The 15,123-nt window shown below is 44.9% G+C and overlaps 1 long non-coding RNA gene across 3 annotated transcripts in view; it reads right to left on the bottom strand.

The window, feature by feature from the left end:
* Positions 1-15,123, bottom strand: part of LOC147627422 (uncharacterized) — a 103,149-nt gene that overhangs the window by 71,086 nt on the left and 16,940 nt on the right. The window contains exon 4 of one of the 3 annotated variants that reach the window (XR_015268225.1): positions 267-1,274. The exons of the other annotated variants lie outside the window; for them this stretch is intronic. This is a non-coding gene — a long non-coding RNA (uncharacterized LOC147627422). Of the gene's footprint in view, positions 1-266; positions 1,275-15,123 lie in introns of those variants that run through there. 3 annotated transcript variants of the gene reach the window in all.

Here is a 15,123-nt window from a genome sequence, read left to right on the forward strand (position 1 = left end):
TGACGAATGATAGGCAAGGCTATATATACTGAGAGGGGGGGGGGGGGGTGTTGGTCGGTCACCCTAAAAGGTGTAGGCCAGCAGCCAAGACAAAAAAACCCCCAAAAAAATATAAAATATCCAAAAAAAAATCCCTTTTTAGGGCTGGAAAAATACCGTTTTCTCACACCCCCTCTCAGGCCAAAAAAGGGACCATGAGAGAAGATGAGAAAAGATGATGGAAGCCAAGGTCCCACACTGACACACTGGAAGAAGGAATGTATCCCCATCTAGAAACAAAATCTGATAGAGTCAGAGAGGGCGATCGTGATGGCAAAGGTGAAGAGGATGAGTGGATGTACATGGGTTATCGTCTCCCAAAGAAGGGTCTTGAACGGGACTCTCCACTGAGTAAGAAGTCCCATTCCCTGTGTGGTCCAAATCAGAGTTTAGAGAAGCATCTTCTGGTGAGAAGAATCGGTCTTCCGGGAGAAGGGTAGACGATCCATGCAGTGTGCTCTCGAGGTCTTCAATCCCTTTGCTCACGATAGCTCTGATACCATGTGAGGGCAAAAGGACAAAAGGACCAGATGTACAGGAGATCAGAGCAAAACCACACAGCACGAAATATGTGAGTGAATATATATATAATGGTGAGTGCAAATATGTACAAGAGCCCTCAGGTGTGAGGTGACTCTAAGTAGAAAGACCAGTGCACAAGCAGAGATGATGTCGGAGCTGAAGCATGTTCGGTGACGAAGGCCCGCGTCGCTGTGAGGCAAAGCACTCCGAGTGGTGGTCGGTGTCGAAGGCTCACGTCGGTGGAATCAGAGGCACTCCGAGGTGATAGTGGCAGCGGAAGATGAGGTGGTGCAGGCTCTAATGACAAGGGTGTTGCTGTACCTGAGGTGGTCGATGAAGGGTAGAGAGGGCTGCCGTCCCAAGTGATGGTGGTGGTGGAGCAAGCTCTGATGACAAGGGTGCTGCAAGACCTGAATGGTGCAGGCTCTGATGACAAGGGTGCTGCATACCTGAAGTGGTGAGGAGCAGAGAGGCTGTCGTCCCAAGTGGTGCAAGCTCTGGTGATACGGGTGCTGCGTACCTAAAGCAGAGAGGGCTACCGTCCCGAGTGGTGCAAGCTCTGGTGACACCGGTGTTGCATACCTGAAGCAGAGAGTGGGCTGCTGTCTCGATGGTGAGAGCTCAGGCAAGAACGCTGATATGCTCTATGTATAGCAGAGGGGGCTGCTGTCCCATGGGCTGTGGCAAAACGCAGAAGATATGCTGATGTGAGGCTGCTGTAAAACGCTGATGTCAGCCTGAGGTAAATGCTGAAGATTGCAGAAGAAAAATGCTGATGAAAAGGATGTAAAGCTCAGATGATAAATGCTGAGGTAAGCCTGATGGTGGAGAGGGCTGCTGTCCCACGGTGGCCTGTAGCAGAGGGTGGGCTGCTGTCCCGGGTAGTGACCAGATGTACCGGATATAACAATGAAGTGGTACACCCATGACGAATGATAGGCAAGGCTATAAATACTGAGGGGGGGTTGCTGGTCGGTCACCCTAAAAGGTGTAGGCCAGCAACCAAGACAAAAACCCCAAATAAAATATAAAATATCCAGACAAATCCCTTTTTAGGGCTGGAAAATTACCATTTTCTCACAGCCACTGGTTTAGGGCACTAAAACTACTGTCTAGTTTGACTTGTTTTTTGTGGTTTTAATGATTTTTTGGACTTAATGAGATGTGTTTAGTATTCCTAATACTAATTAATAGTTGTTATACAAGTAATTGTTTTTTATGGTTTAACATGCTTCTACTCGACTAATTCCACAACGCATGAACAAATTATGAAAAAATATGGAAGTCTTGGTTTTCCTAAGGTTTACCGTAAGATCAAGATGCTCACAAAAGATGAGCAATGCATCCAAGTGCCTCTAGAGTCCCTCAACTAAATTTGAAATAAGAAATAAGAAATAAGAAATACCCTCAATGATTTTTAGAATAATATAGAAATTTTACTCCAAAATTTAAAAGTCCTTAGGAAAGCATTGATAAATTTAGTTGGGTTGAAGAATGATTTTTAGAATAATATAGAAATTTTACTCCAAAATTTAAAAGTCCTTAGGAAAGCATTGATAAATTTAGTTGGGTTGAAGAATTTATGGTGTTTAGAAGGCACGTAGCTTATAACACAGTAGTTGTGCACCTAGAAGTGTGAAACAGCGAGTAAGAGAAGTGTAAGAGAACAAGCAAGAGATGTGAGTAGAAAAGGAGTAATTGACAAGAAGGGGAAGAAAGGGCCAAAAACAAAGAATAGAGAAAAGAAAAGAGAATGAAACAGTAATGGGGTGAGGCCAATAATTGGTGTGAAGCTAATGTTACCCTATTGCAAAAAAAAAAAAAAAAAAAAAAAAAAAACATGCAATGGGGTTAGGACAATAACTGGTGTGAAGCTCAAGTTACCCTATTACAAAGGCGAGAGGAAAAAAGAAAGGATCCAAGGATTCACGATGAACCTCTAAACAATGGGCTAGGCTCAAGGACATTGACAAAGAAAAACTCATTGATTATTTTCCTCAGATCTTTTTTTTTCCAAAAAAATAGACTTCTATTAAGTAAGATAGAATCATACAAAGGGGAGACCTCAGACCAAAAGGTAGAGATATCTTCAAACCAAAAGGTAGATAAAAGGTAGAGAAATCTCAGGCAATCTGAGGCATTATGCCACCATAAGAGTCCCATAGACACAAATCTTTCAAGACATGAGTTTACACTATCACCTTGAGTAGCTCATTACAAAGAGGATGAAAACTCTATGTCTACTCCTTTGCTCAAGAAACACACAGCCTACCACCATAACGATTGTCATTCCAAGAGAAACGATAAAATGTTAATAGTTGAGAACTTTTGTACCTTTCCAAAACACATGATTCTAGGTCAACAAAGATGACCTTGACGACTTTACATCTATAGCACATGGGTTCGCATGGAAAACCCTCCCATCCAAACCACTTTCTTACAAAGAGAAGGGGTTCATCAAAATCTCAAGATACTTGAGAATTCACTTGTCACATGCATCCAAGATTTCTATGGTGTAACTAGAAAATTCCCTTTGGTTTGATAAAATATCGAAAGAGAAGGTCCAACCCATCTTTAGCTCCTAGTGTGGTGTATAACGCACGAATTACTGCACCCATACACATATAAGGTATTGCACGCATTTTAAAACCGATCCCGTCAAGTGGGAATAGACTCCGTTGGACACCGACACGCGTAATAGCACAACTTAATATCACAATTTGAAATGGACAACTTAATAACAACTTGATATTGAAATGAAATGGAATGAAATAGATGGACACTAGCACTGGGGCCGGAACGGGCCGACCCCCCCCTCAATATATAATATACTATTGGGAGTATTTAACAAATACAATGCTCCATGGGTTCCAAGAACAAATGATGTCCATGTACAAATGAATACAGTACCAAACAAAAGGCTCGAAGTAGATGTTCGAAGCAGAGCGACCACTTGAGAGGTCCACTCTCTACGGTCCTGTGCCTTCACTGGACTCCGCGGAGAGCGCCCCACTGGTGTTCAAGGACCACACACAAACAGGCGCTCCCGTACTAACACCTGGCTCTCCCGATCTCAGCACCTTTGGACCATGGTTCTCCAAGAGCTTGGACTACCCGGCACCGAACGGATGTTTCCGTGGAGAGAATCCCTTATCAGATTTATCACAAAGTACTTTACTTAAATCTGAAAATTCACTTACTTGTGGATGGCAGATGGAAGTCCAATACCCATGGTGTCTGTGTGCAGCTACTTGAGAGAGACACCGAGACACAGCAGCATGTCGAGAGGAGTAGTTGCTTTGGGAAAAGTATTACCTCCTGAAGAAAAGAGATGCCGCCTATGTAAAGGAGGCATATGCTCACTTATGGTAGTGCTATGTGTGAACAGGGCTTAACCAAGGGCACTTTTTCCATGTGGTTTTTCCCCTTGGACATCAAGTGTGAAAGGACACATATAATATTTTGTAGTTCTATATTATATGGATGTGGCACACATGCAAGGGTTGACTTGCATTTTGTGGATACCACACTTTTGGCTCTCTCTCTCTCTCTCTCTCTCTCTCTCTCTCTCTCTCATTTCTGTGTGTGAGCTTCTCTACCCTGCACCTAACCCTAATGTGCAGGTTTGTGTGTGTGAGTGTGTGAGTCCAACACCCAACATTTGGTATCAGAGCTGGGAGCTGGCCCTGATATTCAGCTGCTGGAAAATTCCTGCAAAATTCCGTCGCCGCTGTGTTTCCGTCCGTCGAATTCCGTCGCCGGATTGTCTGGTTCCGTCGGAGCTCCTCCATCTAGCCACCAGTTCGGGCGGCACTAGTGGGGAGCCCACCACCTCCGCCCAGCCTCGCGGCGGCGCCTCCTCTACAGCCGGCGTCCCAGCAAAGCCTCCGGCCAGGTGCGCCGTCCATCGATGCCCACCATCGCCCGTTCGCGCCTGCCGTCCGTCCGTCCGTCCTGCTCCGCACCCAAACCGCCGTCGCCCAGCTTCGACAACGCCCAGGTACGCCTCCGACCCATCGAAGCGACTCGCCGGCTCACCGTACCTGCTCCGTCTCGACCGGCCCCGCTCCAAGCACCTGCGCGCTCGCTCGTCGCTAGCCCAAGGCCACCGTCTCTGCTACGTCGACGGTCCATACCTTTCCGTTCCGGGCCCCGTCGCTGTTCCGTCCGTCTACCCAGTACTCACCGTCTGCTCAGGCCTCCGTGCGCGCTAGCCCACGCGTGGCCTTTGTTCGACGCCAGCGCATCGTCAACATTGTTCGCACCCAGCGCTCCCCGTGCTGGCCCACGGCTGCTACCCGCCACCAGCTCGCCTGCCCAACACAGCATGCCTTCTCGCCTTGTTCTGAAGCGCCTACCCGACTGACGACTCACCAGTGGGAATTCGTGCTGGCCCACGGCACGCATGCTCGCCTGCCCGACTCCAGCTTCCGCCGTGCTGCTCATCCTACACCTGCACGCCTAGACGATTTTTGCCGACTGGCCCATCGGCTGCCCTCAGCCATCCGCCGTCCAGCTGCCTCCGTGTGCCTAGCAGGCCACTCGACTGTGTGCTCCCAGCCTACACTCTGCAAGCCTGAAGGTATTTCTCTGTCAAAATTTTTTATCAAACCCAAATACAAAATCTGCAGCCATTGCAGTGCAGGTCATATGCCGATTTTGCAGACAATGAAATTGCAGATGAAATTTGGGGGTTTTTGAAATTGAGGTCAAAATCAGCAAATTGAACCTCTCTTATTTGCAGAAATTTGGGGGTTTTTCAAAATTGAGGTCAAAATTGGCAAATTGAAGCTCTTACATTTGCAGAAATTTGGGGCTTTTCTGAAAATTGGCCAATTAGATGCACATTGAAGCGATTGGAGTGCATAAAAATTGGGGATTTTCTGATTGGAGCATGTAATTGGGCATTACAGCTGCGATTTGTCGCGTATGTATACACATTGGGTGTAATTGGACAATTTGGTGCAGGTTTACACTTGCTTTGGTTTGCAGGCATACATTTGCACAAGACATTTGGTTGCCTGGCAGTGCATATTGGTGCTTGGTTTGCTTGCAGATATATTTTGTTGACATGGCACAGAATGCTACAGATGTATTTGGTGTGCTCACCCAGGAGGACAAGCTGGATGGATCTAACGACTTTCTCTGGAGTTTTATGATCCGTAATTTGCTGGTAGCCAAAGGGCTTTGGGGCATCGTGTGTGGTGATGACACACGCCCACATACCATTCAGCCAGCCACGCCTCAAAGGGGAGGTGCTCAAAGAGCTCCTGATGTAGATCCTGCTCCCACACAAGAGCAGAAGAGATGGGACTCTAGAGATGCACAGGCCATGTCATTGATAGCCCTTTCAGTGAAAAGGACTATTATTCCGCACATTCATTCGTGCAAGACATCGAAGCTTGCATGGGACACATTGGAAGCAATGTATCAGGTACGCAACGAGGCAAGGGTTGCCTACTTGAAGAGGCAATTGGATCTTCTTTCTATGGATGAGGCTGACTCCATGGCAGATCATCTCACCAAAGTGAAAGATTTGCAGGAACAATTGCTCAACATTGATGAGGTTATCCCAGACAGACAGATGGTCACCAACACTCTTCATTCTTTACCGCCTTCCTACTTGGGCTTTCACACCTCTCTCAACCTCTCAATGAGAGGAGGTGGTGATCCCGTCACTTTTGAAGAGCTCGTGGGTTTACTCTTGCAGGAAGAGCAAACAAGAGCAAACTTATCGAGCAACCGTGGTGGAGAAAAGGCATTTACAGCCAAGGATAAGGGTAAAGCAAAGAGCTTTAAGCATGGGGGACAACAATCTAGCAAGGCTGGTCATGGACAGCCCTCTCCTAGTGGTGAAAAGTCTGACAAAGGGGATGCAAACAAGCCCAAAAAGAAGGGCAAATGTCACTACTACCATAAGCCTGGACACTACATTAGTGAATGTAGGAAAAGGATTGCAAAAGAGAAAAAGAAAGAAGCAGGCAATGCAGTAGCAGACTCTTCGGATGACAAAGCAAAGCAATCAGCTAATGTAATCCAGGAAAAGTACACTTTTTTGGTCACATGCACTAGTGACACACCAAGTGCTTCGGACACTGATATGTCTTGCATTGCATCTGACAGACAGAATGCATCATGGTATTTTGATAGTGGTGCTTCGAGCCACATCACTTCATGCAAAGATGTATTTCAGCACTTGGTTTATGCTTCAAATGGCCGCACTGTATCATGTGCAGATCATACCACATATCCAGTAAAGGGAATTGGTAATGTCATACTTATTGCAGCCAATGGTGCCAATATATGTATGAAAAATGTATTGTATGTTCCAGGAATAAAGAAAAATCTGCTCTCCGTCTCAGCCATAAACGACCAAGGTTTAAAGGTTGAATTTGAAGATGGGAAGTGTTTGGTAAAAGACCCATCAAAGGGTTATGAAATAGTCACTTCTGGAACACGATACAAAGGCTTGTATAAGCTGGACAGCTATGACAAGCGCACTTATGATGCAAATACAGTGGCTGCCCACACTCCTGCTATGCATGATGCAGAGCTATGGCATGCTCGTTTTGGGCATGTAAATTTTCAGAGTTTGATGCTTTTGCAGAAGCATCATATGGTTGATAATATGCCGCCTCTTGAGTCTCCACCAAGACATGTATGTGAGGGGTGTATTTTGGGAAAGATGCAACGAAAACCATTCCCCAAAGATGGAGCTGTTAGAGCTGAAAGTAAATTACAGCTCATACATAGTGATGTATGTGGTCCAATGCGGACACCATCCATAGGGGGGCATCTTTACTTTGTCACATTCATTGATGACTACTCCAGGTTTGCTTGGGCTTACCCTTTGAAAGCAAAAGAAGATGTGTTTACATGCTTTCGACACTTTGTCGCAATGGCTGAAAATATGTGTGCATGTAAAGTCCAAACACTTCGCTCAGATAGAGGTGGAGAATACATGTCAAATGCATTCAAGGATTATATGCTTCAAAAGGGCATCAAACACCAATGTACTGTGCCTTATACACCACAGCAGAATGGTGTAGCTGAAAGGAAAAATAGATCTCTCATGGAGATGGCAAGATGCATGGTGAAAGCACAAAAGTTGCCTCACAAATTTTGGATGGAAGCTATAATGTGTGCAACTCATGTGTTGAACAAAAGCTTTGAAAACCATAACACCATTTGAGGCTTGGTATAGCCGAAAGCCAACTGTGGATTATATGCGTACATTTGGGTGTTTGGCATATGCACATGTGCCAGAACAACTCCGAACAAAGCTTGATGACAAAGCAATTAAATGCATTTTTGTGGGCTACAGCAATGAAAGCAAAGGATACCGTCTTTATAATCCAACTACACGAAGGATACCGTCTTTATAATCCAACTACACGAAGGATTTTTGTGAGTAGAGATGTAGTATTTGCTGAAAATTCAGAACAGCCCATGGTCAGCTTGTATAAAAGCAATGATACAAGCATACAAGACATGTTTGATGGACTTTTACCCATTGCAATTAGGGGGGATTCAGATCAGCCAGCCCCTACACAAGAAAATCCACATGTAGAACATGTGGACCAGCCAGCCATTCAGCCCCCTTCTGTGGAAGAAGTGGAAGATCTTGTCAGGGAAGAGCAAACAGCCATAGACACAGCCAAGTCAGTGCCAAGATGGTTGCTGAAAACTTTGCAAGAAAGCAAACTTGCAGCTCCACTCACAGGTAGAACAAGAGCTAGTTCCAACCATGCTTTAAATGTACATCGTGGGGAGTCTGCATTCGCAATGGGTGGTCTCTTTGATTCAGAAGAGCCTTCTTCTTATGAAGAAGCACATGAGAATGAGCATTGGTTGCAAGCTATGCAAACTGAAATTTCTTCTATCATGAAGAATAATACATGGGATCTTGTGGAATTGCCTAAAGGCAAGCATGTAATTGGCACAAAGTGGGTGTACAAAGTCAAAAGAAAGTCTGATGGTACTATTGACAGGTACAAAGCAAGACTTGTGGCTAAAGGCTACTCCCAGAAAAAGGGAATAGATTATGAAGAGACTTTTGCTCCTACTTCGCAAAACTGCATTCTTGAATGGGGATTTACAGGAGGAACTATATGTAAATCAGCCCATTGGTTTTGTAGTTCCTGGTGAGGAACATAAAGTATGCAGGTTGCACAAAGCATTGTATGGGTTAAAGCAAGCTCCAAGAGCTTGGTATGATAAGATACATGCTCATCTAACCAGCCAAGGTTATGAGAATAGTCCAGCTGAAAGCACATTATATGTGAAGAAAACCAATGCCGATATTCTCATAGTCATCTTGTATGTAGATGACATGCTCATTACAGGTACAAGCAAAGCACAAATTTCAGATTTCAAAGCTGATTTGAAAGCTGAATTTGATATGTCAGATTTGGGGCCTTTACACTACTATCTCGGCATACAGTTTATGCATACAGATGATGGCATTGTTATGCAGCAAACTAAGTACATAAAAAGTTTGCTAAAATGAATGTAAGCCCATTTCTACTCCGGTAGAACCAGGTGTACGGCTTACTATGCATGATATTGGAGAGCCTTTTGAGGCCGGCCTTTATAGCCAGGCAGTGGGATGCCTCATTTACTTGTGTAACACGAGGCCAGACATATCTTTTGGGGTGTCTTTGTTGAGCAAATTCATGCACAGCCCAGGCACAAAGCATTGGCAAGCAGTCAAGCGCATTTTTCGATATCTTAAGGGTACCCTGGATCTTGGTTTGTTCTATCCCAGGGGGGGCAGCTTGCAAATTTATGCATTCAGTGATTCAGATTGGGCTGGTGATTATGATACCAGGCAATCCACCAGTGGGAATTGTTTTTTTCTTGGCAGCTCATGCATATCTTGGTTGAGTAAAAAGCAACCCACTGTTGCTACATCTACTTGTGAGGCTGAGTACAGGGCAGTCTTTACAGCTACAGTAGATTGTGTATGGTTGAGGACTATTGACTGATCTTCGTGAGTGTCAGCAGACACCCACCACCATTCTCACTGATAGCCAGAGTGCTATGGCCGTGGCACGAAATCCAGTATTTCATGCACGTACCAAGCACATAGAGATTCATTATCACTATGTCAGAGAGAGACTACATGCAGGGGAGATCAGTTTATCTTATTGCCCTACACAAGATAATGTTGCAGATCTATTTACAAAGGCTTTACCTCGAGAAAAGTTTGAAGCTTTCCGCAAAGCTTTGGGCTTACTCTCATACAGAGAGTGATCTGCTTCCTTGTACAGGTTCACACTTCCACTACAGGGGGGATTTGTAGGCATATGCTCACTTATGGTAGTGCTATGTGTGAACAGGGCTTAACCAAGGGCACTTTTTCCCATGTGGTTTTTCCCCTTGGACATCAAGTGTGAAAGGACACATAATATATTTTGTAGTTCTATATTATATGGATGTGGCACACATGCAAGGGTTGACTTGCATTTTGTGGATACCACACTTTTGGCTCTCTCTCTCTCTCTCTCATTTCTGTGTGTGAGCTTCTCTACCCTGCACCTAACCCTAATGTGCAGGTTTGTGTGTGTGAGTGTGTGAGTCCAACACCCAACACAACCGCCTACCAAGGAGATTAGCCACCCGCTGTGTAGGACACAACCACCTTCTTGTGGAGGAGGGAAAAGGCATAGTAGCTGCCTATGGATAGATTGAACAGCCCACTGGAGATGGAGAAGTAGCCGCCAGTTTGCAGAGCATGCCGCCGGCCACCTAGCTGTAGGAACACAACAGCTGGAGAATGAATACACAGCCGCCTGCTGTGGTTGGCAGTACAGCCTATATGGCTGCCTGACTGGAGGCGCGCACACAGTCGCCTGCTGTGGTGGGCAGCGCAGTCTGTTTGGCTGCCAGTCTAGAGGCGCGCACACAGCCTATGTGGTCGCCTGGCTGGAGAAGTATACACAGCTGCCTGGCTGGAGAAGTACACACAGCTGCCTGCAGAATAGGCAGCCTGCGCAGCATACAGTCGACTGTATGAAAAGTAGCGCAGCAGTTCTTGTAGAGTCGCCGCCTGGTTATGCAGATACGCAGCAGCCTGAGATGGAGTAGAAACGCAGCCTGAAGTGAGGCAGCCGCCTGAGGGATGGAGATGGTGTCGCTTGAAAATAAAACCAAGGAGATGATCGCCAAGGTTGCTACGATGGAGGTGGTGGCTCTCTTTTTGTAAAGTTTGGAGAGGGAGTTGCACGACTAGAGTTGGCTGGCTCCCCACATTTGCATGTGGGCGGCCAGTTCCATGGTGGTGTGGGTATGCACCCACCCCCACACACACACAAGTCAAGTGTGGCTCCCCACCTTGGCCCCTAAGTGGGTGCCCACTTTTAAGTGTATGTGAACATACAACCTTATAAAACAAAGGGTTAGAAATAAAATTATTAAACCAACATGTGCAATACACTTACCACCTGTTCACATGCAACAAAACTCATCAGAAGACAGAGCAAACTTTACGACTCACTGGCAGGCGTCCCCGCTCAGTAAGTAACACGTCAAACAGGCAAACACAAAAATACAAGTCATGCGAAAACACTTTCAAACATGCAAATTTCAAAACATGAGTGCATGTGCAAATAGTATCACCCGTTCATGGAACAAGTACAAAATATCTGTCGGGCACAAAAATGACACGACGTAAAACATAAATCCTGGTCTTCCTATGAAGTGACAGTCCCATAGGTAAGACACAGTTCCAGGCACGAGCCTCCCTACGGTGTGACAGCCCCATAGGCAAGACACGGCACGAATACTGGCTCTTCCATGGCATGACAATCCCATGGATAGAACACAGTCCAGGTCATACACGGGTGGCACCAGCCGTCCATACGACACCTTCCTGCTAACACACGGGTGGCATCAGTCTGGCTCCCGTTCATGTCAAGCAAGAATATTGGCCTCTTCACATGAGACACTGGCTTGGCCTCAAGTGAACGAGACACAAAACTGGAGATGGACCAAATGGTCGGCCAATTGGTGACATCCCCCCGGGCTTCTAAAGAGTTGTCCTCAACTCAAAAGCCTCAAGATATGCCTGCAACAACTGTGGGTAGTCAACAAAATAGTCCTCATTTACCCATTTGGCATCAATAGGCAAATAATTTTTAAACTTCACAAGGTATCTCCTGGAAAGCTTTCCGGCAGGTAGCTTTCTCTCCTTGTGAAAAACAATCTGTTCTGGCTGGAGGATCTCCTCAAAGCTCATCAATCTCTGGCGGATCTTCTGTGACAGGCTCGTCAGGATCTAGCCCCACATATTTCCGAAATAGACTCACATGAAAAGCATTGTGAATCTTCCAGTGACTAGGTAAAGCAAGCCTGTAGGACACTTCATTGATCTTTTGAATCACTTTGAAGGGTCCATAATAGCGAGGAGAAAGCTTAGAATATGATCCTTCTCGTCCTGGCCTCTTCCGAAGCCTAGCTTTCTCAAATTTCAGCAAAACCCAAACACCTTCTTTGACTTGCATGTCCCGTCCATGCTTGTCAGCAGCCATTTTATGCTTATCTTGTGACCTTGCAATAGCTGTCCGCACCTGAGCAAAGGCTACATCCAAGTCACGAACATATTCATCAGCTGCAAAAATCTCATCCTTTGTACGAAGGATGGGTGGCAATACCACTCTGCCATAAATAATTTCAAACGGAGCCTTTCCCATGGAGGCATGGATTGTATTGTTGTAGGCAAACTCAACAAGTGGAAGATACTTCTCCCATGCAGTCTTTTGATCTGCCACATAACACTTTAACAAATCCAACACGACTGAATTTGCAGCTTCACTTTGGCCATCCGTTTGGGGATGATAAGCTGATGAAAATTCAAGTTTAGTACCCATGTTATCAAATAAAGCCCTCCAAAAGAGGCTCGTAGTCCTGGGATCTCTATTCCCAACAATGGATTTAGGCATACCATGATGCTTGAAAATATTAGCAAGAAAAAGCTTTACCATATGATCAGCTTTAATGGTTTTCTTGACGGGCAAGAAATGAGCTTGCTTGCTAAACCTGTCCACAATGGTCCAAATAGCATCATTCCCATGCTGGGATCTAGGCAAGTCCATAATAAAATCCATAGTAATACTCTCCCAAGGTTGCGAGGGAATAGGCAATAGCTGAAGCAAACCTGGAGGTTTTTGCCTGTCAAATTTCACCTTTTGGCAAGTAACACATGCACGCACATAAGCCTCAATGTCTTTACGCATGCTTGGCCAAAAGAAATATCTCTGAATCATACGTGTAGTGGACATAATACCTCTATGACCAGCATAAGGTGGAGCGTGACATTCCTCCATAACCTTTGGACGCAAGTCCTTCACCACACATAGGCAATTATCCTTCATAAGATAACCCTCGTTGATGGCATAAGAGGCATGTGAATGACCAGCCATCAAATCAATCCATATATAGCAAAAATCAGCATCCAAATGATACAAATCTCGCATAGCAGATAAGTCGCCATGAGAGGCCATTGAGACTGCAGCTACATAAGGCCTCCTGGATAATGCATCGGCCACCACATTTTTCTTTCCTAGAGTATGCACAATCTGAAAATGAAACATGGAAAGAAAGTTTGCCATTCTCATCTACTTCTCCGAAAGCTTTGTTTGAGATAGAAAGTATCTCAAGCTTTGATGATCTGCCTTGACTACAAATTCAGCCCCAAGAAGATAATGTTTCCATATCTTTAAAGCATGAATTACAGCCAAGAGCTCTTTCTCATAGATATCCATATGAAGCTCAGCATCATGCAAACGACGGCTCTCATATGCAACTGCATGCCCTTCTTGATTTAGGACAACTCCTATACAATCACCACAAGCATCACATTCAATTACGAATGATTTGTGCAAGTCAAGAACAATCAAAACTAGACCACATATGATAGCATGCTTGAGCTGCAAGAAAGCATCCTGTTCTTTTGAAGTCCATTTGAAAGTGATTTTCTTCTTTGTGAGATCATGTAGAGGGGTGGCTATCATAGCAAAATGCCTTATGAAACGCCTATAATATGAACATAATCCCAGAAAACTACGTACTTGATGTACGTTTTGCAATTCGGACCAATTCCGAATGGTCTCTATCTTTGCAGGATCCATTGTAACTCCATCCTTGGATACAATGTGTCCCAGATAATGAATCTCGGAGAGGAAAAACTCACTTTTCTTGGCATTAATGAAAAGTTTATGCTTCCGCAACTCTTCGAACACTGTGACCAAATGAGTTCTGTGTTCCTGCTCATTCTTGGAGAAAACCAAGATATCATCAAAGAATACTCCTGTAAATTTGCGATGGGGTCAGAATATCCTATCCATCATACGATTAAACGTAGCAGGAGCATTGGTGAGACCAAAAGGCATTACCAAAAATTCATATAATCCAAAGGCTGTCCTGAAAGCAGTTTTATGGACATCTTGTGGCACCACTCGTATTTGGTGATAACCACTCTTCAAATCAAGTCGGCTGAAACAAGCCGAACCATCAAGCTTAGCCAAAATGTCATCAATACGCGGAATTGGAAATCTGTTCTTGATGGTAAGCTTGTTTAAAGCTCTATAGTCCACGCACATGCGGAATGAGCCGTCCTTCTTTTGAACAAGAAGTACAAGAGAGCAATAAGGTGAGGAACTGGGCTGAACCAAACCTTTCTCTAAAAGCTCATTTACCTGCTTCATAATCTCTTCTTGTTGTGCAGCACTCACTCGGTATGCGGGTTTGTTGGGTGGAGAACTACCTGGCACAAGATCTATGCAATGATCTTCGAGCCTTTGGGGAGGTAATTCACCTGGCAGTGCATCAGCAAAACAATCGTTGAATGCATGAAGAAAATTCAGCCTATCATTAGTCATAGCATCCACATTTTGATGATTTGGTACAATGCTATCACGAACAAAAACCAAGTACCCAGAAAGACTATTTTTCATTGCTTTATTAATTTGGATGTGTGATACAAGTGGGATGGAATCCCCTTCTTTGCCAACATCAATGAAATGCATGCGGCCTTTATGCATAAAAGAAATCATATTGGTCTTGTACTCTTTGCGGGGCTCAAGCCTATGATGCCATGGCTTGCCCAACAATATATCACGTCCATTTAGTGGAGCAACTAGGAAATGTTCATTATCAAGGTAGCCCTGGATATGTATGTGCAACTTCCCTATCAATGGGGTAACTTGCACCTCTTTACCAACAAATGCAGCTTCGGCTTCAATATGAGGTCCCATGTTCTCAACCCCAATACCCAATGCAGCTGCCGTTTGCATAGAGATAAAGTTATCGGTTGCACAGTCATCAAACATGAATAGGGCGGGCTGATCCTTGATTTGACCCCAAGCCTTGCATACCATTTGCTCTCTCTTTTGCATCATGTTCAGTGTTTCCCTGCACATCGGGAATTGCATGTACATTAGCCTTGGTCTGCTTGTCCTCGTGCTTTGGTTTGCGGTCAGGGCATTGTCGAAACATGTGCTCTTTACTACCACAAGAAAAACATTTTCCCTCCTTGGCATATTGCTCTCTTTGCTCCGGGGT

Source organism: Cibotium barometz, chromosome 20 (genome assembly GCF_041138505.1).
Source record: "Cibotium barometz isolate CiBa-2024 chromosome 20, ASM4113850v1, whole genome shotgun sequence".
Lineage (NCBI taxonomy): Eukaryota > Viridiplantae > Streptophyta > Polypodiopsida > Cyatheales > Cibotiaceae > Cibotium > Cibotium barometz.